The following is a 25,073-nucleotide window of genomic DNA, read 5'->3' on the forward strand; positions in this document are numbered from 1 at the left end:
TTATTTGAATAAACCTGTTTATTCTTTTTCTTATAGATATTTGGGTTATGTCAAACTTGGAGCTACTATGAAGAAAGCTCCATATGCATTCTTGTACAAGTCTTTTTGTGACATATGTTTTTATTTCTCTTGGGTAAATATCTAATACCTAAGAATATAAGAGCAAGGCTACTGGGTAGGTGTATATTTAATTTTACAAGAAACTGCCAGACCTTTCTCCAAAGTGGCTGTATCATTTTATACTCCCATCAACAATGTATGACAGCTCTAGATCCTTTATAATCTGAATACTGTCCAGTCTTGGCCCAGCTTCATGTCCCAATGCTCTCTTCCCCTCTACCACCAAGCTTTCAGAACTTTAACCTTTTTTCTGCTTTACTCCCAGGAAGTTTATACATGCCATTCCCTCTGTCTTGAATATCTTGATAAAAGGAGTTTGAGATTGTTAAAATAACACCTCTTCTGTAAAGTCTTCACTTCCTTTGACAATCACCCCCAGGCTTTCATATTATGGTACATATTTGGCCAGTACCTCTATTATTACACTTATCACAATGTATTATGATTATCTGTGATACGCTTATCTCTCCAGTAGGCGGTTAAGGCAAAGGGCGAGCCAATCTTTTCTGCCCTGGTAGAAATGATACTTGTTATGTTATCATAATAATTTATGATATATTATATGATACTTTATAAAGTATTTTTTACATAAAGTATACCACATATCCTTTATGATACTTTAATGTTATAATCAAACACCATTTTTAGGACTTTTAATACTATGAAACCACAGGAAAGCATTCTATGTTGTTCTCTAGGTCGGGCACTTGAAAAATGTGTCACCAAAGAAAATAAAAATGGAAAGAAGAGCTTCTTATTTCCTTTGGAATCCTCAGGGCTAACACAGTACTTGCTACATGGTAGATGATTACGAGATGTTTCATTAATTAACAGCAAATCTAATAACGTTGTTTCCCTGCTTATAATTCTCCTCTAGCTTTCAAATGCCTACAAGACAAAATCCCAATCTTCGTGTGGCATACAAGGCCCATGATAATCTGGAGCCCACTCTGAAGTGAGGGCCTGGACAGCACCCTCCTATGCCTCAGTGATTTTGCTTGCATTCTCTACCTGGAATGCCTGTCTTCTCTTTAATTAGTAAACTTGTAACTGTTAAGTTCAAGTGTAGCTCAAATCAGGCCTCCTATGTGAACTTTCACCTAACAGAATGCCCATTTCCACATTATTTTCTTACCCTGATTTGTTGACATACCAGTCTTTCTCACTAAGACTACCTTCTCTCAGAGGGCAAAGATTTTGTCTTACTTTTATTCATTGTAGGACACACATTGGACTAGCTTCCCATACTCTTCACACCCTGCTGAAAAAATTAGATATGTTATATCAAGTGATCCCCTTCTCCTAGCCACAGCTAACTGGACCAGGAGTGGGCAGCTGGCACACACTCTCCACTGAGACTCTGAGTGACAGCCTCAGGAACTATATTCAGATGACGCTATACAACCATGTAGACTAGGCTGGTGGCTACTGTCTTTCTCTTGCCTTTTTTAGAAAACACTCTGCATGCTCACAAATAAGCAGAGTGTTCTCTAAAAAAGGCAAGAGAATGGAGCAGACACTGAAAGAAGCTGCATTCTGAGGCTGTGAAGCTCCAAGGAAATACAGAAAGAAGAGCCACCTGATAACTTTCCAATATTCACAAAATCCAGCTTCACATCCTGCTTTTGGGTTCTGGAAAGTGCCCCTGTATTTATCCAGTAAATTCTTTTTTTTTAATTTACTTTAATTTTAATTAAATTTCTGTTCCTTACACTCAATGACCCTACAACACTTTGCACCAATATGTTTATGAAATACACAAGCTCTGATACAATCTAAATTTTAATAATTTTAACCATTACAGGCTCGTTTAACAGAAAGTATCAAAAACAGAGTGTTAAAACAGAGTATTAAAAATTACACTTGAAGACTGAGAATTTTTAAGTTGAGGACAAGATTTACATTAAAATAGAACCTGCATGATTATACAAAGATCTAAGGAAGCAAGCGGTCAAAAATCCATTTGGGAAAGGACAGTCACAAGGAACTTGAACAGGGGGACATGGTCTACACTGTAATCTTTCTTGGGCTCGCAGATAAGGGTTAGGAAGTAGGGTCCCCAGCACTCATTATCTGGGGATGTTGTGAAGATGGTTTTTGCCTGGGATTATCTAAGTAATCATAGAGAAGAGGATTTAGCGCTCAAATGGGAGAAAACAGGGTGAAGTCTTTCAAATTAAGTCTTTTAAATTAAGTAAAAAAAAGAACTCAGTTATGAAGAAATCTGGAGAGGCCTAGCAAGAAGGTTAAGTCTCCAAAAGGACCAGGAGCATACCACCAGTGAACAATGCACTGAATTACATACTGGGAAAACTTACCCTGCCTTTGGTATAAAACCAGGGTCAGGATTAGGGTGAGCAGAGTATGACGCCTGCCATAGACACAAGAAGATAGTCAGTAGTAATCTTTTTTCATTTGACTCAGGCTGTAGTATGGCTGGGCACAGCCCATTAAATTGATCCTGTATTTTAAATTCTGGTATTTTGTTCAAGGTTTCTTGCATTCATTTTTATTTTTTAAATATTGCATTAAAATATTATTTATGTTGATTACTGAGGTTTTGGGTGCCCCCCTGAATTCTGCACTTGGAGTATCTCCCTCTAGTCCTGGCCCTATGTGAAACTGTTGTCTGCACAGTAGAGAACTCTGTCTAGGCATCAGTGTCCATGTTGTCCTTCCACTCTGCTCCACAGAACACCTGAAAGGTCAAGACACTCTTGGGGGCCGGGCAGCAACTCAGTGAGTGACTCCAAAGGACGTGTGGGGGACTGGGAAATAGGAAGAGAAACAGAACTGTGGTGTCCGTTTCTGGCTCTCAGAAGTATAGTGAGGTAGTAAGGCTCCAAGGAGACCCTACTCTCAAAGCCCTCTAGGGCACAGGTGAGATGAGACTTGACTCAGGTGCCAAACAAACATAAAGAAACCAAGCTTCACTGAAGCAGAGACCAAGCATTAACAGCCTAGATATCAAATGAGTATAAGCTCATCAACTAGATTGATAAAAAATGAGTACCAACCAAAATAGAACAGAAAAATATGGCTTAGGAAGAAAGGTGGGTCCTCTTTCCAATAACCAGATGCTTCGGAGCCTCAACAAGAGCTGAAGAAAGAGGCTACTGGGTCAGTGCAGAACAATCAGAAGCCTAGGGAAAAATACCTGAAGCTTAATTAGGAGCCAGTACAGGGTATCAAGAGAAACCAAGATGTCACAGGGTTCTAGATTTACGTCAAGCAAGGAAGAGAAGTAGATCTGAAGAACATAGGCTCCCACCCAACCTGGAAGTAAAAGGACAATTCTATTCAAGCATCTAGTACTATTGGTAAGCCGCACTTCAAATAAAGTTGAGGAGAGGGAAAGGAATGAGACTTGAGTGTTCCCTAAGCTGTATTAGCAAACAGCCTGAGTTAGGCAGTCATACCTTCTGGTAGGAACGTTAGCTGGTATAAAAAGCAACACAGAAATATGTATAAAAAGCCTCAAAGATCTTTTGACTCAACAATTTCATTTCTGGAAGTCTATCTTAAGGAAATAATCTGAAATATTCACAAAATGTACACAAAAATACTCGAGAAAAAAATTATAAGCATGAAAAATGAAAATTACTTAAATGTCCCATAAGAAAAGATTTGGATGTAATGCAATCTCCATCAAAATCCCAATGACCTTTTTTAAAGAAAAAGAACAAAAAATTATCATATTTGTATGGAACCACAAAAGACTCTGCATAACAAAAACAATCCTGAGAAAAAAGAACAAAGACAGAGGTATCATACTTCCTGACTTCAAATTATACTATGAAGCGACAATAATCAAAACAGCATGGTACTGGCAGAAAAACAGATGGAACAGAACCAATGGAACAGAACTGAGATCCTAGAAATAAACTCACATATATATGGGCAAATAATTTTCAACACAGGAGCCAAAAACATACAATAGAGAAAAGAAAGCCACCCTGGGAAAATCAAAAAGCCACATGCAAAATAATGAAACTAGACTTCTATATATAGAAATCAACTCAAAACGAATCAAAGATCTAAATATAAAACCCAAAACAATGAAATTCATAGAAGAAAGCATAGGTACTAAATATATGGACCTTAGTCATAGAAAGGATTTTATGGATTTGACCCCAAAGGCACAGGAAATGAAAGCAAATATAAATGAATGGGACTATATCAAACTAAAAGCCTTCTACACACACACACACACACACACACACACACACACACACAACTATCAACAAAACAAAAAGGCAACCAACTGAATGGGAGAAGATATTTGCAAACAATACCTCTGATAAGGGGCTAATATCCAAATTAGATAAAAAACTCATATAACTCAACAACAACAAAAAAATCCAATTAAAAAATGGTCAGAGGACCTGAACAGACATTTCTTCCAAGAAGATATGCAAATGGCCAACAAGTACATGAAAAGATGTTCAGCTTCACTAGCTCTAAGGGGAATGCAAATCAAAACCACAATGAGATACTACTTCACACCTGTTAGAATGGCTATTATGAAAAAGATAAGAAAAAAGACAAGTGTTGGAGAGGTTGCGGAGAAAAAAGAACCCTCATATACTGCTGGTGGAAATGTAAATTGGTACAGCCACTGTGGAAAACAATATGAAAGTTCCTCAAAAAATTAAGAATAAAATTACCATATGACCCAGCAATCTTTCCTCTGGATATCTACCCAAAAAATCTGAAAGCATTTATTCGTAAAGATATATATGTATCCCTTTGTTCATTGCAGCATTATTCACAGTGGCTAAGACATGGAAATAACCTAAGTATCTTTCGATGAATGACTGGATAAAGATGTGGTACATATGGACAATGGAATACTACTAAGCGTTAGAAAAGATGAAATACTGCCCTTTCCAACAACATGAATGGATCTTGAGAATATCATGCTAAGTGAAACAAGTCAGACAAAATAAAAGAACCATATAATTTTACTCATGTGTGGGATATAAAACAGAAAGTAATACATAAACAAACAACACAAAACAAAAACCTCACAGCACAGACAACAGTACAGTGGTTACCAGAGAGGAAGGGGGATGGGACAGGTAGCAGAGGGTAAAGGGGGCCAATTATATGGTGATAGAAGGAGACTTGACTTTGGATGGGGAACACACAATGCAATATACAGATGATGTACTATACAACTGTATACTTGAAACTGATATGATCTTATTAATGCCACCCCAATAAATTTAACAAAATTTTTTAAAAACTTAAAAAAGACAAAATCCTCTACACCAAGAAGACACTTGATGCAAAAGAATGAAAAATGAGAAAGTGGTATTGAGGGGTGTCTAATTGAAATAGATGAAAAGTTCAGCCCTGAAAAAAAAGACCTAATAATATTTAAGAGCTAATTCGGTGTCTTTACTGTTATTAGTTATGGAGAAATTTGGTGTATCAGAGCTATTTTTTAAAGAAGGAGATAATGGTGCTCATTGACAAATTATCACCATACCCATCATGACTGACCATTTTGACCTAGTTTTCCTATCTATTACCCAATCCCTGGAAATTTGTGCAGGTATTTTTCCCTAATAAATTCTACTACACTCTACACCACTTTGTATATTTGGGAATACAAGCTATATCTGGAATGTGCATTTGTCAAATAAGCCAGGAGCAAAACCAGTTTTTGACTCTAGGATACTAAATGCAATGAATTGCCTGGAAATAACAAAATGGGGCTTAAAAGACTAGGATAAATATTCCCTGCCTTTTCTGAAAAATATCAACATTAGCCATGAAGGAAGGACACAGGCCATCTATTTCTTTTATCACTGTATGATCCACAAGAAGTAGCTTTATTTTTGCCGAATGCATATAATTCTGCTGCTAAGCTATTATTCAAAATTAATATTCAGTTTTGCTTACAGGTATGTACAATGCCTGAATTAAGACATGCTAATACAAAAATAACAAAAAAATTTATTTAAAAACATAGTTTGTTCATACAAAAGAATATTATGTAGCCATTAAATATTTAACATTTTAATCTTAAAGTATATACAATATATTAAATAAAAAGAACAAGATACAAAGCTCTTAAGAACACAACTATATTAAAATGTGGCAAAATGACTAGAAGAAAATACAACAAATGCTGTGACTGAAACAATCAAAAATTTTCTAAGACTGAGTTACCTGTGGATGGTGTATGAATGATTATTTTTTTCCATATCTTTTTCTCTATCTTCCACTTTTTCTATAATGGCCATCTATTATCTTTCCTAAATTAAAAAAAATCTTTTAGTTGTTTGTTTTTAAATAAAAAGCTGCCTAAAGAGGCATGTTACGAAACTAAGTCTCCAAAAAGGACCAGGAGTACACCAGCTCCGACCAATGCACTAAATTACATGTGGAGAAAATAGCATGTCTTTGGTGTAAAGCAGGGCTGGGATTAAAATAGGTAAAACTCTTTCTATTCAGAAAACATACAACATACAATGACTGACATCCCCACTAACCATAAAAAGGAGCATGAGTCCTTAAAAGAATATCACTTAAATATATTATATGTTAACAATTATGCTTGAGTTTAATGGCAGTATAAACACATGATGCACACATAAACATTCAAAAAATAAGTAAATGAAAGTGATTATAATTATTAGCTCAATTAACCATGCTTATGAGAAGTTTATCAAGGCCTGGGTCTACCTAGGGACAAACATAGGCACATACGCCAAGAAAAAATTTGTCTCTAGAGCTCAAGAGCTCAAGTCCATGATCACAGAAGCATCATCACCCTGGAGAGCAGTCTGAAAAATTACTCTGGTAATCACACAAACATAATTGGAATATCAGGAGAAGGAAACACACACACACAATATAATGCTCCATGGTATTAAGGCCGCATGTTCTATTCTCAATCAGACTTTCACATCTTCCAGCTACTTTATAGCACATCTGTTTAGGACACATCCAAAAATAGCACTATTGAGATTCAGCTCTGCGCCAAACACTTTCACATGCATCATCTAATTGCATCCTCATGACAATCCTGTGAGGCAAGTCTTATTATATCCATCTACCCAATGAAGAACCACAGGTTCACACTGTAAGCAGCAGAATTCCAATTGCCTGTGCGTGTGTCCAGTGCCCTAGATCTGTGTCTGGCAGGCTCATTTCCTAAAGCCCACCCAAAAACATGCTTCTAAAGGCTCCCCCAACATATTTTACTGTGATCTTCTCATCAAATTACCTATTATCCATTCAGAGACTCAAGTTGCATTTTACCAATAAGGAAAGTGAGATACAGCAAAGAATTCACTGAACTTTCCATTATCTGACCTCTGGCACCAGGCACATAAGAGTGGGCCACTGTGCTGTCCTGAGGATCCAGGCTATTCTTTAGAATTTACTCCTCTACTGTGAGGGGCTGGGACTAGCATGCCCTAACACTCCCATCAGGGTCTATTCTAGGTAAAACAACAACAACAACAACAAACCCATGACAAGGAAAGCTGAGCGACAATACAGGAGAGTGCCAGGAAACTACTGGTGCGTCAGCTTCCAGCACATCTTCAACCTTCCAGCACAGTGGAGATCACTTCCCAGGCCTACAAGCAGAACCAGACTGTGGGAGGGGTTTCAGCTACCAAGTTTGAGTTACATTCTTTTCTTGCTGCCCTAAATTCCCCTTCCCTTGTCCTTTGCATTTGCCCTAACAACAGGAGGCAGGGTGCAACATACACTGTGTCAGAGGAAAGGAGCCAGGCCCTCTCCTTATCCCTACCACCTGCGGCATAAGGGACCCACACCAAGCAGCAGCACATTTCAATAGGGGCCAGCAATTTAGGTCGGGGAGGCAGTGGGGATGGTACTCTTATTCTTAAATTTGAGTTCTTTTCACCTCCTTGTATCTCTTTCACCCTCACCTTCACTCAGGCACCCTAGGAAATGCAGGCTCTGGGGCGATGTGGTCTCAGTGGGAGGGGAAGGCCTGCTGGGGAAGAAGAGGAGAACTCATTGCACTTCCCTCCCACTCCCAGGGCTGTAAAATGGAACATTTTACCTCTCAGCTTTCAAGCAGTACTTAATTAAGGCAAGTGAAGGCTTTTGGATGAAGTGAAAAACAGTCTGCATTAGACAAAATCAGACCACACATCCCAACAGGGCTATGTTAGTAAAAGTATGTGATGGGGTTGTGGAAACTGTTTTCAGTGAAATTTTGAACAGAAAGATGCCTTTAAGCTTTTCTCTGAATGCTGAATATTAAGAGATGCTGACTGGTCTGAGTCTGCTTCATTGCAATTAGTGATTCAATTCTAAGGAAACCTGAGAGTCCAATGCTGAGCACATCTACAACCTGGCTCAGACAATAGTTCAAAAGCAACAAGATCCTATTCCCGGTGCACTACCTTCCTCCAACTCCCACTGACCTATACAACAGAACTACCCACTTTTGTTTCTAAAATTATTCTCAGGGTCAAAAGTATCATTAAAAAATCTCAACACTGAAAGGGGCCTCAAACTCCTCCTTTTCCATCATCTCTAACTAACCACCAACTTTCAAGTCCTGAAAAGTCCGCAATCTACTCTGTCTTCAACTTTCGTACTCCTTCCTCTTCTAAGTTCTCTACATTAGCTCCTTCCTTGCCGCCATCCCTCCTCCTGTCTCTTGGGTCCACCACTCCCCCTTTAAGGACTTCACTGCAGAAATTATCCCTCCTCTCTTGTATTTTCAATTGCTCCTCTCTACTGCTCCTCTCCCACCAGTATTGAAACATGCTTCAAATCTCTGATTTTAAAAAGAGGGAAGAAAATCTCTTCACTCCTTTCTTGATCCAACTAGCTACCACCCCTTTCCTCTCTTTCGCAACCAGTATTTTTATTATCTATACTCCTCTCTCTCTCTCCACCTACACCCCAGTCATGCAGAAACCTCCTATAATCTGGTTTCTGCCCTCCCCAAGGCCCTCGCTGTGGTTCAATCCAGTACACTACTTTTCAGATATTATCTCACGTGACAGCCATGCAGCATTGCTCACTGGTGATACTACGCAATCAAGGACTCTTTCCACTGGGCTTCCAAAGAAAAAGACATTACACGTTCAGTTTTCTCCTACATTTCTGTCCACTTCTTGATCTCTTTTAGAGTTCCTCATCCTTGTCCTGGTTCTTAAATGCTAATGTTTTTTCAGTTAAAGATTCAGTCCTGAGTCATCTGTGTTTGCTTTATGAATGCTCTGTAGGCAACTTCATCCATTAAGCAGTTAAGCATCCTTTAATTAAATTCATAATATTGACAACTCTCCTCAGAGGTCCAGACCCATATATTCGACTTTCTCAATTAACTTGATCGACATTTCCACTTGTAATTTTCATAGGCAGTCCAAACTCAACATTTTTGTTGAGAAAACTGAAGTCAAGCCCTCTATGTTCCCCCTACACCTTCCAAGGAAAGGAATTTCCTATATTACCTACCTATTATCATGAATGTGACCATCTACCCCATTTTGTGTCTTTAACAATTCCCTCTCTCCAACACCCAACTAATTACCAGAGCTTATTGATTTTTCTCCATCACTGTCAAATCTGTTTACTCTTCCCATACTCACTGCCATTGCCTTATTTCAGATTCTCATTTTTCTCCTGGAACTACCATTTCTTGGTGCACTCTCAGAATAGAAAGCTTTGGGGTGTCTGCCCAACCTGATGATTCACCTTACCCTGAACATTCCCTTTCCCCTACCAGTCATGTCTGACTAAATAATACCCTCGCCCCATCCCTGCCAGAGTTGATGGGACCAGTAAGGACATATGACTCAAGCTTGGGCCAATCAGATTCTCTTTCCCTGGAAAGTATAAGTTCATGCAGGCAACTTAAACTGCATGTAACAAGTGAAAGTGAGAGCCATATGGTAACCATATGAAGTCACTAGAATGAATGAACAGCAAAAGTCCACCTGCAGAGAGAAAGTGAAGACCAAAGCAGGAAGGAGGGTGGGGGGCGGAAATCAGATGTAAGAGACAGAGACTCCTGAGAGGCTTCTTGTTCCACAGACCTTCCCCAAGGGTCAGCAGCGCTCCTGCTCTCAGGTTCCATGAGACACCACCACCCCCACCCCACACCTCATCTTTTCAACATTTTCCCTTTTGTCTTTCATCTAATTTAAGTAGCTAACTACTGTGTACCTATAGAAACTCTTGATTAATACATGGATTAACTAATTTCTCCTCACTGGGTCAGCTTTCCCACTTGTAAAACTAGAAGACTGACTTAGATGAACTCTATGAAGGCAGTAAGTATTAAAACACTATAATTTTTAGGTAGTCTGTGTTATTTCTACATTCAGTGTATGTGCAAAATGATGGTCACCACTTGCCCAATAATCAAGTTTTTAAAAGATGCTGAGTTTAAAAACAAATTAATATAAAGAATCTATTTTTACTTAAAGTGTTTTATTTACATTAATTTTCAACCCATTTACCATAAATGTACATTTTTAAATTACATCCTTTTTTAAAGCCCTGAATTAAAACATTTCTCTGCAATTTAGATTTGTCACTCTGGAGGTGAGTCAGTCCATTTTCAAATATTTAGAGAATAAACATATTTAGAGAATGTTTTTTGCTATTCATTCTTGCATTACTGCAGAAAAAAAATAGATTCACTTTACAATGCCACGCTGAATGTAGTGCACTGTTTAAAAAAACAAAACAAAACCTTTTGTCCTCTCAAGAGGCTCTAGATAAATTAATAGTCCATGATTAACTATCCAATATACAAAGTACGTATTACATCACTGAAGAAGTACTTGGTAAATAGCTAAATGCTGATAAGAGGTTGATTCGGTAGGCCTAGGTGGGGCCCTGCGATTTTTTTTTTTTTTTTAAGCCTCCCAGACACTATAGATCATCTACTAGTTTGGGGAATCACTACCCCAGGATCAGGGGCATTTCAGAGCTTTTTGAAGTAAAAAAATAAAACCTGCAGTATACTGAGAACACTTAGAATAGAATCAGAGTCTCTTTTTATATTAAAAACCTATGTGACTAAAATGAATAAACCCTGCCAGTGGTTTAGGGGTGAGAGAGATGATAAGGAAACTTGATCATGTTGGCTATCTGTGTCTAAGGAAGAAAGCCAATGACTTTGCAAACTCCTATTCTCCTGGAAAGATCTGCCACTGGGAAAAATAAAGTATACCAGCATCCACATTTTAAATGGCTTTTCTAGATCTTACAAAGAAATCTCTTTGCCAGATGTCTGCTCAAGCTCAAGTGTGAATGCTTAGGAAAGTTGGGGGAAAAAGAAAGGATATCTCAAGGTTGTTAAAGAAACGGGTCCAACAAGAAGTGGCGGTCAAAGTAAAGAGAAGAGGCAGGCTCAGTGTGGAAATAAGTCTTTCTGCTCCGAAGTCTATGCAAACTCACAGAAGAGAATGTCAATGTCTAGCCCCTTAAAACTATTCCCTGCTGCTCTGAGGACTGTACTGGAAGTTAAGATACCAGTGGGAGGCCCAAATAACACCCAAAGAACTGTACTGTCCATGTATTGTGCAGTTATGTCACTGCCATTGCCACAGAACTCTTGGTAACATTTCAAAGAAATCTTCACATAAGATACCAAGGGATAACAGAATGAACAATGGGCCAAGAATCAGGAGACTTAGTTCTAGCCCAAGTTCCACAAATGACAAGCTATGACCTTGAGCAAGTCACTACGCTTTTCTGGGTTTCCATTTCCTTATCTGCAAAATGAAAGTGTGGCACTGAATTAAGGGACAGAAAAATCTCCAGCTTTGGGGCTGGGTATGTGCTATATTTTGGTGATTCTTTAGGGATACGAAACACACCAACAACCTCCTAAATTCTATGCAGGAATATGAATGATCATTTCTTTAAAAGACATTGCTTTCATACTGGAGGGTAGGTGGTGGGCAATAGATGGAAATTAAAAGAAGCTCTCTGAAAGATGAGAATAGGGGAAGGAATAAGCAAAACATTACTTCCTGTGGGAAGTTCACTCTTATTATATCAATTACTTGCTGATTTTCCTGATACAGGCATGTCTCAGAGATACAGCGGGTTTGATTCCAGACCACATGGCAATAAAGCAAGTCATAATTCTTTTGCTGGTCTTGCCTTCAATTTGTAAAAATTCTCAATGTCTTTGAAGCACAATACAATGAGGTAGGCCCATATAGGCAAATTTCCAAAACCTGAAGGCAAAGAGACTTTCTGTTACAGATCCTCCTAAAGAATGTTTAGAAAGTTTGCTATTTTCCTTGAAAGTCATTCACTGTATGTCTAGTGTACCGGCAGTGTATCAGTATCCTCCTGGGTCTCAGCCTCATGGCTCACAGTCCAAAGATTCCTTTCCAGCTATGAGAAATACCCACAGCAGACCCAAAGACATACTCCCTCACCTGCCAGCTTCTTGATAGCTATACGATTTTTTTTCTCATCTGATTCATGGCCCTGAGTCCCTTCAGAGGCAACCCATCAAGTGCCCTGATCATAGTTGTTTGTGTTTCAATTCTATGCTGACTTAGGCCCACTTTTGTAGGCTTCTGGATTTAAAATTTCCTTCCATAGTACAAACCATTCATTAAAAAAACAAAGTAGATTCTCCACTCTTTCTCTGGGTGGAGAAAATGTCTCAGTTGGTTCTTCATGAAGATTTGGGGTTTCCGGCCATATTCTGATAGCCACCTTCACCCAGCTGCCCCTTCCCTGATACCGGGAGCCTCTCCTACAGAATAACTAACCTTCTGCTGCTCTGCATGCTACTGGGTCACATCTGCTTAGGAGCCCTCCAAGGCTGCTTCATCTCCCTCTCCCCACAACCTACCAATCTCCCACAAGAAAGGCACTAAATGTTTCTAGTGTTATTTACCTACCACACACACACTGCTCCCTTAACAATCTAGCATCCTCCTTGAAAAATGCAATCAGGGAATCCTAACCAGGCAGGCGTGATTCCTAAGCAGATGGCAGGCCTCATAATTAGGTCATTACATAATACCTCTTCTCTAACCAGCTTCTCCACACTTCAGAGACTCTGCATTGAAGAGCTTTACGCTGTGGTTACTTTAATTATAATTCGCCCTTGAGAGCACAGTAATACCATGTTTTGATAAAAAAAAAAAAAAAAAGGAGAAGGGTGAGAGAGTGTTGGAGAAGTAAAACATAGAGGTTGCTTTTAGCTTCAGTCTTCAGTAGCCCAGACTTGTAAGGGTAACTTTCTGTCTTGGTGGTTGCCCAACCTGTCACACAAACTCATGCCGATCCTTGCTTCTGTTGTTTCCGTTACAGGACTCACATATAAATGTTATGTCACATGATTTGATTTCCACAGGATATTCCATCACATTTAGGTGTTACGCTAGGCTCTAAACAACTCATCACAGAAATAAAGATTGTACAAGGTGTTCACATGCACAAGGGCAACTGCTGCCCTCAGTAAGACCCCAGGTCAGCACCAGATCAGGTTTAGTCTTTGATCTCCCTCAACCTCCAGCTCCAAGCACACAGAGATCTCATTTATATCCCCTCCACTCCCCAAAAATCTAAAGCCTTTCAACCCACTCCCAATGTAGCTTCCCCGCTCTGATCTTGCTTCTCTTGGAGTTATTCATGCTCCAAAAAAATCATTGTTCCCTTCACCCAACATCGAAACTGCCATTCTCATCAATCTGTTAGTTTTTAAGGAAGCTAGGGTCCCATACTTAGTATTGGTATGGATAGTCTACAGTGTGCAAGTCATTCACATACATGCTCTCATTTCCTCATTAGAGTAAGTTTTAATTACCACTTTGTAGATTCAAAATCTGAGGCCCAGATAAGTGTTACCAAAAAAGGAATGTACACAGAAATTCAAGCTACAATTTAAGATTCAAAGAAAAGATTATTTTATTAAAAGGAAGAATAAGTTATCTCTAATTGACATAAAATGTAATGGGAGATATTTCTGAGCTGTAGGTCCATCTCTCCACATCACTTCTGGCTTCTCAAGAACCTTGGCTTAGCATTTATGCTTTTGTCACCCTGAGCTTTCCAAGTTCTGACACTGGCCTGTAATAGTGGCTGTGTTGGTTCCTGGTTCCAATGAGCTAGCCTAGGAGATCAGTACCTACTCTCATCACAATTCTCAGACTGTGATACCTAATGCTACCTTCTCTAAGTCCTGTCCTAAGTCCTATATCTCTCCTGGATTGTTAAATCAAAGTTTTACTTTCTAAAACCTACTGAAGATATAAAAAATTAAACTTAAGAGTCACTTATCCAAAAAGTAGGTTTGAACTAAATCAAAAGCTTTACATATAACATGGCATATGGTACAGTCATGGGCTGCATAACGATGTTTCTGTTAACAACAGATAGCATGTATGACGGTGGTCCCATGAAATTATACAGAGCTGGAAAACTCCTATTGCTTAGTGACATCAAAGCCGTCATAAAGTCACAGCATAGGGCATTACTCATAAGTCTCTGGTGATGCTGATATAAATAAACCTACGGCGCTGCTAGTCATAAAGTACAGCACATACAAATACAGTAGTAGGCTACACCATCTGGGTTTGTGTAAGTACACTCTATGATGTTCACACAAGGACAAAATCTCCTAATGACACATTTCTCAAAATGTATCCCAATCCTTAAGCAGCGCATGGCTGTACAAGGAAAAGAACATGACTTTTAGATAAGAAGGTTCTATGGTTAGATTTCTAGCAACAAAATTTACTTGTTTATGTAACCTTAAGAAAGTTACTTACTATCTCTAAGCTTCAGTTACTATCCATATTTTGCAGATATGGAAACTTTATCCTCCAAGACTATTGAGAAGCATTAAAGAAAAAAACGTACAAAAAAGGGCCTAGGACAGTGCTGGGCATACACTGCCCTCCTCCTTCCCTATGCAGTGATTGGAGGGACGTGCTCCTCCCTTCTGCTGCATTTACTGTTCTTAACAGATCTGGAAAAACTCTGAAAAATATGCAGCCCACAAAAACACTGTGGGATGAGTCAGAGGACTGAACTAATTAGAAAGCACAGCAAAGAGCTCCGGATGACCACCAGTAGGGCAGGTTTTGTCTAAGCATTGCAATTCTAAAATAATCATTGGGTAGCTTTTTAGGCCTTTCCAGGTGAGATGCTTAAAAATGAACTGAGAACAAAGCAGTGAACTGAAAAGCTGGGAGCCTGTGAACCTAAGGCAAAATGGATGGTTGAATACCAGGCTGGTAATGAGGCAGAAAGACAGGCAGGAGACTTCTGAAATGGGGAAGCCCAGGGGCTTTGGAGGCCACTCACCACAGTGTTAACAGAAACCATTTACACAGCTTACGGGATGTCAAAGAAGGCCTGGCAATGATAACATTCAAAAGGTTTTATAATACCAGTGAAGTTGGGAAGTATGGGTTCCAACTGTGGCTTTGCATTAACTATATGGTCGTCAGCTAAAAACTCTTCAAAGGCAGGAAAAACATTTTTTTTTTTTTTTTTTGCATTTTCTGAATCGCCCAGAGTAACAAATAGTCAATACTGGGTAAGTGCAGGACTGAATGAAGAAGGAATATCTGACTTCTGAGATCTTGGGACCTCAGTTTTCTCTCACAGGAGGGTTAGAAATATCTGTAGGGCCACTCCAGGGCTCACATCCATTCCATCATTCTCTATACATAGACATTCTCAATCCTAACAACTAAGAATCATCTTGGAAGTCCCAGCCCCACATCCAGAATCCAGTTAGATTCAGAATTCTTGGGGCGGTGGGTTTGTTTTTTCTTTTTATAAATCTTCACAGGTGATCCTAATAGACATCCCATGTTGAGAATGCCCCATGCTTTCAAATACAGCAATCTGTATGAAACAAGGGACCTGAAGCTGTCTTTCCACATCACTGCCTTGCTGCCAAAATCGAAGTTTTTTTTTTTTTACACCTACAGCACCTGGTCTTCCTAGGTGGTCTCCCATCCAAGTACTAACCAGGCCTGACTCTGCTTAGCTTCCGAGATCAGATGGGATAGGGCGTGTTCAGGGTAGCATGGCCGTAGAGCTTTCATCTTCTAAAGCAAGCCTGCCTCATTCTAAGGAGCAGGGGTTTGGAGTTAGATCCGGGTTCAAATCCCATGCAAGCACTCCAGAGTAATGCGACCTCAGCTAATTTATAAAATGAGGAACCACTGGCTACTCCACAGAGGTGTTATGAAAACTGTATGAGATAGCATCATAAAGCACCTGGCACACAGCTAACCACGGAAGGAGTCAACAAATGCTCACCTCCATCTCCCCTCATCTCTTCCTTCTTAAGCAATTCCATTAGGTGATGTCTGATATCACCTGCAGCCTTGTAAAACTAAACTCTGGTTATAGGAACTTTTGATGATATAAAATCTCCATTTTCAGTATGTCATGAGCATCGGCTTCTCTATCCCTTATATTAAGAGGGAAGACGAAACCTAACCTATTCTTAACTAATGACTCTATGTGTTATAATGGTTTGTTGTCAGCGATAGATGGCTTCAGATGATGCAAGTATCCCAAAATTCTACCTTCTGAATGGTCAAAGCGAGGCCCAGTCCTAGGTGCTTGTGGCATCCGAGCATATATGGAACCATCCCCGGTAATTCTGTGACTCCTCAGTTCTGCCCTTTGTTTTACACTTGCTACCACAGCTATGTGCTCTTTTTCCCTGCAGGTTTTTATTATGCTTCCATCAAACAGCCTGGTTTTATCGAGTTCTTGTACGTTATATTTATCAAATGGCACATCTGATCTGTGAATCCAGGTTTTCTATTGTTAGGACTATCCCAGTACATAAGTTTGAGAATATCTGATAAAGAGCTCAACCTGGATCCTCCAGCAGAATAAATGAAAGAACTACTACTAAAAATACAGCCTCTGATTTTCAAAAGCACTTTCGTTGCTTTTTAGACATCTTTTAGAAAAGGTGGAATCAGTCTTGAGAGACATACAAACAATATGCTCAAATAGTACATATGAATTCAGTCTTCTTTTGTAGTCTAATCACAAAGTAACCACCAGTCTCATTTGGGGTTAAGGGTCAGAGTACAGATGAGAAACTAGGATTTTCACTGAATGCCTTGGAGGTGGGGGACACAGATGGATCAGATTGGACAGAAACTGAATAGTCCGTAGACCGGGGAACAAGGCGATTTGTCCAAGTCAGGAAATAGAGCACAGACAAGCAGCAGACTGTATGCTGGACAGAGTGGAGAATACAATTAATGAACTCTGAAACTGGCTAGTGGTAAAGCACTGAGGTACAGAGTTAAGACCTAGAAAAAAGATCAGCAGGAAAAGGAGACCTAGAGAATGTGAATGGAAGAGAAGCAATATTCCAGCTAAAAGAAGGTAAAGGAGTATTGCATCTAAGAAACCGACACAAGTGTCCTTCAAAGCAGAGAGCAATCACGAGGCATGACCTGCCTCAAACGTTCAGGTACACATGCAGAGCACCTGTATGAGGCAGTTCGGGCAAGGGAAGTTAGCAGCTCCTATTTTGCTTCAAGGTAGCTTCCATTTTATCTCTACAGAAGAAAGTTAAGCAGTATGATTAAAAGAAAACATGGTCCAACTGGTTCCAATAAAATAATCTACAGAAGCTAACTCTGCCAAGCCAGGGGAGTAAGTCAAAACCTCTATATGACTATGCTCAATGCATGAGACAGACAACAACGAAGGTCAGACATACAGACAAACTGGGAGCTTCATCCCCCATTCTATGAGTTTAATATACACCAGCAGAGTTATTCTCTGCAGTTTCCATGCTGGACGAGACACAGGAACTTCCTGATCACTTAAGTGCATACTGGAGCCTGTCCCTAAAACACCCACTTTTAGCTGCTTGTATCACAAAGCTGTATTAGTAGTAGCAGAAATGCTAAGGATTAAAGCAGAAGACATCAGAGACTTTGGTCAGCAAAGGTGCCTAAGAGCAGGAAAGAGCACACATTCCAAGAAGGCTATATAGAGAAACTGTTGTATAATCAGAGTCCGTATATCCACTCTCAGACTGCTATTCTGCAGTGTCTGTCCTTGAGCCAGAGCAGGAATGATTCAGCATAAGCCATCCCCACTAACCTTGTACACATCTAGCAGGCTTAAATGTCTCAGTACTTTAACTGGCAACACTAAGATTCTGCACATTGCAAATATAATAACAAATCAAAACAGTTTTTAGGTTTGCTCAATTTTTCTAGTTAGGAATCCCCATACTTAATGGGAACGGGTACTACTCTTGGCTTAACCACCTATTAATTGGATAATGCTGGAAAGACTTCTCTAAAGCCCCATTTTCAGTTGTAAAATGGATAGAATTATATCTATCCTAATAACCTTCAAGTTAGTAGGAAGGTCAAATGAGATAAAGTATAAAAAGGACTTAATTATAGTATAAAAATGTGATGTCCCATCAAATCTCCACTCCTATCTTCCCAAAAAAACACAATTTGTTGGAAAGATAAGACATGAAACGATGAGAAAAAAAGGTAAGCCTATGGGGATGTGGTTCCATAGTGTAGCAGTTGGCACGTCTGCTTTACACACAGAAGGTCCTGGATCCATGCCCCAGTGGCGCCACGGTCCGTGGTCTACGGCCATGCCACCCTGAACAAGCCCGATGTCTGATCGCGGAAGCTAAGCAGGGTCGGGCCTGGATGGGAGACTACCTAGGAAGACCAGGTGCTGTAATAAATAGGCATAAATAATAATAAATGATTTTTTTAAAATTTAAGCCTACAGAAAGACAAATGTTAGCTGGAATTGGTGGGGAAAGTTTCTTGGGACATATGGAATTTTGGATGGATTCTGAAGGACTGATAAGGTTTGGAAAGGCAAATCCATTTTGTATATCCAGATTTTATAGAGCATTTACTTTAACTGTACTTAGCATACTTACAGTTAAGAAGTTAACATAAATATCACAGAAATTTTATTACTCTCAATGACTTTGAGAAATAGGTAAATTTAAGGTATAAGGTAGATAAAGGACTCCATTCAAAAGATTACATCAGCAAAGCAAAAAATGAAGCCCTGTTCAGCACCCTATGTTAGATGGCTCAATTTAAGCGTAAAATAACTGGAAATCAATAAAAACCAGTAAAGTCTACTGATATCCAGGACACCACTTTGATCCCACAGATTGCTATTCCATGCAATCTCTGTGCGAATGGCTAAGAGATTTTGCCATTTGCCACCAAGGTACAGAAGTGTCATTCCTAAAACTCAAGGTGAACCAAGGGAGAAGAAATAAGACCATGTTAAATGGCATAAATCACTTTATTCTGGAACCAAGAGAATTAACATGGGTTCTATATTTCAAACCACAATGACCACAGACAGTCTAATGGAGCTTAAATAGGAACGTTGGGGCAGGATGTCATCAAGAGATCTGCTGACATTTTTCCCTAATATTTTATTAATAACTTCCAGTTACCTTTTCCTGGTTCTCTTACTCCACAGAGAGGCAGTAAGGTGGGGAAGTAAAGCAGAGGAACCAAGTGACTTGTGGAATCCACAAACTGCAACAAAAGAAAGACAACTTCTCCAATTGTCAAGAAATGGTCCACCAGGAAATTCTACCAACCAATTAAATGGTCTCACGTTCTGCCAGTGTTTCTTACTGGGTAGTGCCTAAAACCCCTTCAAGATGTCACACCACTGTTTCTCAAAACAGGGAAATTTTGCCCCCGTCCCCCAGAGTGGACGTTTGGTGATATCTGGAGACATTTTTGGTTGTCATAACTTTGGAGGGTAGGAGGGGCAACAAGTGGGTAGAGACCAGGGGTGCTGCTGACATCCTACAATGCACAGGACAGCACCCCACAACAGAAAATTATCCAGCCCTAAATGTCAATAGTGTTGAGTTTGAAAAACACTGCTCCAGGCAATAATCTATAACATACATACCCCAGGGTCATGTGAAAACATATCTGTTAACTTGTAAATGTTGACAATGATTGTGACAGGTAGGTAGTAACTATTCATAAGAACAAAACATATATCTTTTTTAAAAAATCCATCATAGAATTTCTACAATGTGTAACATAAATAGGTGCATTCAAGCGCTTTTAAGGATTATAGGCACTTCTGAATGGGGACAGATGACAGAATTTGCTTCTCCTTCAAAAGTTTGTGTATTCCTCTATCAAGAGTTTGAACACAGAATTCATAGTGGTGTGTATGAAAACAAAATTGTGAACTGTTTACAATGAAAAACATGAATAAACTGTGATACTATTTAATAATGAGCATATAGATAATAACTTAGTAACAGTTCATTTACACTACATCACTGAAAAATGAGTTGAGTTTGTCAGCCCGCCCTTTCAAAGAATGTCAACATATTTCGATTTTAATTATTTTGATGAAATTCTTTTTCAAATGTATTATTTGAACCTATTTTGAAAGTTTAAACCAATGAAATTCAGCCAGAAGACAAAATAAAGGGAAAAATACTGAAAATGTTCATACTAAATTTTCATTACTTACAGATGATATAACTGTCTACCTGGAAAACTCAAGACAATTAGCTTAAAATAACTAATTGCTGAAAAATGTGAAGACCTCAAGAACATGTAAGAATTTAATATATACTGGAATTACCCACTAAAAATTGTTAGTACTACTAATTAGTCATTTGGGGGAAAAAATTCAAGTCAATTCCCTCTATTACCCAAATATCAAAATAAACTCTAGACTGACTAATTAGTGGTCATAAACTCAAATGTCCTCAAGGACCATGTAGGGAGAATAAAATGTTCAAATCTAAATATGTAAGGTGTAAGACAAATGGGAGTTGTGAGAAATGAGGCAAGTTAGATGATATATCCCTTTTCAAAAAGGCATTTAATTACCTGTTCTGTACTCAACATTGGGATGTCCTCAGAACCTACTAGAATGTGTACTACTACTTCCCTCACTCATTAAATAGCTCCAGATTCTAATGCTTTTAACTCTTCTGGCAGCTTTTATGCTTCTCTCTTTAAATCAGTGGCTCCTGTCATTTCTCACTACTGTCAGAATAGTGTCTCTCTCCATTTTAATTTATTCCTTTTAATTTAGTAGTAAACCAAAGTGTAAAGGCTCATTAATAAAAAATGGAAAGAATAAAAAGCCTGAGAGAAGACAAAGGGTCTCTTCTAAGGTACAAATTAGAATGAGCTCTGCCACCCAAAAAATTTTTTTGGGAAAGGGAGGTGGGGTGGTGGTACTTTCTAAATTCAAGTCTGTTTTAGCACAGACATTCGACTGCCCTCTACCATGACACACATGCACAATCACATTCACAAGTAAGACATACATCCCTGGACATTCACTGGCTCATGTAAGGACTAGTTCAAGTAGGAGCACTCCTACTGTAGGCTGTCATTTCTAAGAGTAAGAGCTGTTCCTCCACACTGTCCTTTGACAAGAAAAGTCAAAATTTGAGGGAGAGTCAGGTTATTGTGGGGATAAGTTGGAATTTATTCATGTGTTTATATATGAATGTATTTCAAATAAATGATTAAATTCCATGATTTATATTTAATAACATGACAGAAGTATGTGGTGACATCATAGAAGAGAGCTGTGTTTTCAGGGTCACAACTATCAGTAATGTGACTGCTGAATAAGTGGCACACTATCATGTCCAATTACTGTAATATCTCAACTCACTGATGTCTATTGAATAGAAGTCACCAGCTTTCCCCAAAAGGACTGTGGTGAGGTCAGAAACTTAGAAATACTGAGAAACTGTGCTCTAGAAAAAGGGCAAGGAAACTGTTGAATAAGAAGGGGGGAGGGGAGAAGCTTCCCTGTATCAATATTGACCCAAAGAAGCCAACTTTCTTTGTTCCAACTTGCCAGCTAACTCTAGTTCAACTAAAAAGTTGGAAAGCACTATAACCAGAGACAAGAAGCAAAGACATGGCTATTCTGAATGCCTGCAAATTAGCACAGAGGCAGCTAGCATGTGGCTTACATATGTTCCTGGTGCTTGAAATTGGCCAAAAGAAAGTCCCACTATTACCTCCCCACCTACTCTCAGCTTCTGGTTGAACCATTTATGAGAAAGGGTGGATTCTTATCTTTGTGTAGAGTATGCACATTCTTACCTATGTGCTTCTTCTCATGACATCCCTACCAATCTATCAATCAAGGCTCATTTCCCCCAAAAATTATTTTAATTTTGCTTCTTTCAGCTCTCTTTTCTTTAACTTCTATAGCATCTAATCATAAGAACTGGTAATTAATTACATACCACTTTGTATTTTTAAAGTTTCTTCATATTATACATAGTTCTTGACTCTAACATATTAAAAACTGGCTTCTGTGATTCGTATAACAACTGCAGCATTACCAAAGCACAGGATATGTAACTGTGACTCAGTAGACAGTTGTCATATTAGATGGGCCTGGTAGCCAGAGCAATGCCTGTTCACAAATGATTCAACCCAGAGGCAGTTTACTCTGACCTCTAGCATTTTAATTAGAAGCAAAATAAGGGGTCAAAAGGTCAAAGACAGAAGAGAGTTAGAGGCCAAAGACCAAAGGCACTTGTGACCAGAATAAACTGGTTGGATGGATCTCCCGAAGGTTGTAGCATACAATCCCTATTCTCAAGAATCACTAACTAAAGTTAAATTAACATATGTAAATATAAAATTCGAAGGTCACAGACAATGGTTAAAAATACTATGTGGCTGACCTGCCTAATAGGCTGAATACCTCACTTTCTCCTGGCTTCACTTTAGCGCCAGGGAAGTAAAGGTCTGCATTCACTTTGAGCATCCTTGCTTGTTGCCTCCAAAGATGTGGTGCATGCTAAAATTACTGAGTGAAAGTTTGATGAGAAACAGGATATTTATGTAGTCTCGAAGTATGATCCCACGAATAGTTATTAATTACAAAGTAAAAAATAGTAACTTTACAGTAGAGAAGCCTAGCAGATACCTTTTAACCAGGTGATTAAAATTAATCACCAGTGATAGCACAAATAAACATCATGTTCCTCTTGATATGCTGCACTGAGTATTCACTACAGTATTCCAGCCAAAAACACAGAACCTGTATCTAAGCATAGGAAACATCAGACTCACCAAATTAAGGGATATCCTGCAAAAAAGAACTAGTTTGTACTCTTTAAAAATGTCAAGGTCATGGAAGACAAAGCGAGATTAAAGAGCTATTCCAGATTAAAGGAGATTTAGAAGACATGACAACTAAATACAATGTTTGATCCTGGATTAGATCCTGGACTGGGGGAAAACGTTTTTTCTTTTGTTGGTGGGACAACTGGTAAAATCTGAATAATTATATAACAGTATTATATCAAAGTTAATTCCCTAATTTTGTTCTTTCTAAAGGAAATACACACTGAAGTACTTAGGGGAAAGAGGACATTATATCTATAACTGTCAAATGGTTTAGAAAAAAAATATGTGTACATAGAATGAAAAGCTAATGTAGCAAAATGTCAGCCTTTGGTGAATTTGGGTAAAGAGTACATGGAAATTTTTGTGCTATTTTTGAACTGTTTCTATAACTGAATTATTTCAAACTTTAAACTTTAATTTAAAAAAAAAAAAAAGATGAGTTAATAATGACTGGGCTTTCTGGCCACAGAGACCCAGGGTTCCAAGACTGGCCTTTCTCCTTTGATGTGGCTGCAATGATGAACTAGATGAGCACGGAATTTGGAGTTATGTAGATCTGGGCTCTAATCACTGCCTCACACAAACTAAACTCACAATAAATGATGATCTTATTTCAAATTTTAAAAAATATATGAAAAGCTTCCACATTTATTTTATAGGAGCAAGTAAGTAATTTTATGGACAAGAAGTACAGCTAATACTAAACTCAGACATTCAGTAGAGGAAAAAGAAAACTATAGATTATCCCATTTATGAATAAAGATGCAGATACTCAATAAAATACTAGCAAATTGAATCCGGCAGCAGATTAAAAGAAATATAAACCATAGCAAACTGAAGTTAGTTCAGAAAGGTAAGGGTAAATGGATATATGAATATCAAGAAATCCATTAAAATAATTTATCAGTACAGAAATAAAAAAAATACTTATAAGTTCAATAAAGAGACATTTTCAATATCTAAACACCTTTTCCCAATTTTTAAGTGTTTATTTTGTCAGTGGGAATAGTTGTAAATTTTCTGATTATAAAAAAAAAATTATGATCATTATGAAATTTTTCAAATAATGCAAAAGTGGGTAGAGTAGAAAGTTTCCTGAATCAACCATGATAATGTGGAATAATCAGTCTTTCCAGTCTGTGAAAGCAAATTTATAAGTAGATAGAAAGCAAGCCAGGAAAGGAAGAAAAAGAGAGAGGAGAGAAATCCCATTCTGAGAATGAAAGGTGGTCTCTGCCTCCACTGATTACTCTATTAGAATTGAGGGCTCTCAAAAAGCATACCACTGATAAAATGGAGTCCATGTGAAGTCTCCCTCTCCATCAACTTCCCCCTTCCTGCCTAACCAGTCACCATTAATCCAGAAGGTAGCAAATCTACCTGTGAGTCACTTCAGAGAAGCTCTCATTACATATAGGTCCTCAGCACTCGGATACTATCCATCCTCAGTTAACAATGGATTCTGTGTAGAAAGATAGGAGGATAAAAAAAAAAGTAAAAAAATTTAAAAGAAAGAATATTTAGGTGTAAAATTTTAAAGTAAAGATGGGGAAATTAAAAGAATTAAGAAGATCTTATACAGAAGAATCCAAGCTAAAATTGTCATCATCATCATCTGCTTTGGAGAGGACTATGTGTTGTAAAAAGCACATTATTCAGAGTACACTTGTGTTGCAATTCTCTGGTGTTTCAGGGGTTGGCAGTCATTTTTCAGAACTCAGACAACAGACAACATCATTCAAGTAATGTACAGAAGAGTAAGCAAGCAAGGAAGTGGGAGCTCCCTTTAATGAAGCTATTTTT

At 38.5% G+C, this 25,073-nt stretch overlaps 1 protein-coding gene and 1 pseudogene across 20 annotated transcripts in view; both read right to left on the reverse strand.

Moving 5' to 3' along the window:
* AAK1 (AP2 associated kinase 1) overlaps nt 1–25,073 on the reverse strand; it is a 146,919-nt gene that overhangs the window by 92,392 nt on the left and 29,454 nt on the right. The window lies entirely within an intron of this gene.
* On the reverse strand, nt 16,047–16,165 carry LOC120594712 (uncharacterized; annotated as a pseudogene).

This window comes from Pteropus medius, unplaced genomic scaffold (assembly GCF_902729225.1).
Source record: "Pteropus medius unplaced genomic scaffold, Ma_sr-lr_union100, whole genome shotgun sequence".
NCBI lineage: Eukaryota > Metazoa > Chordata > Mammalia > Chiroptera > Pteropodidae > Pteropus > Pteropus medius.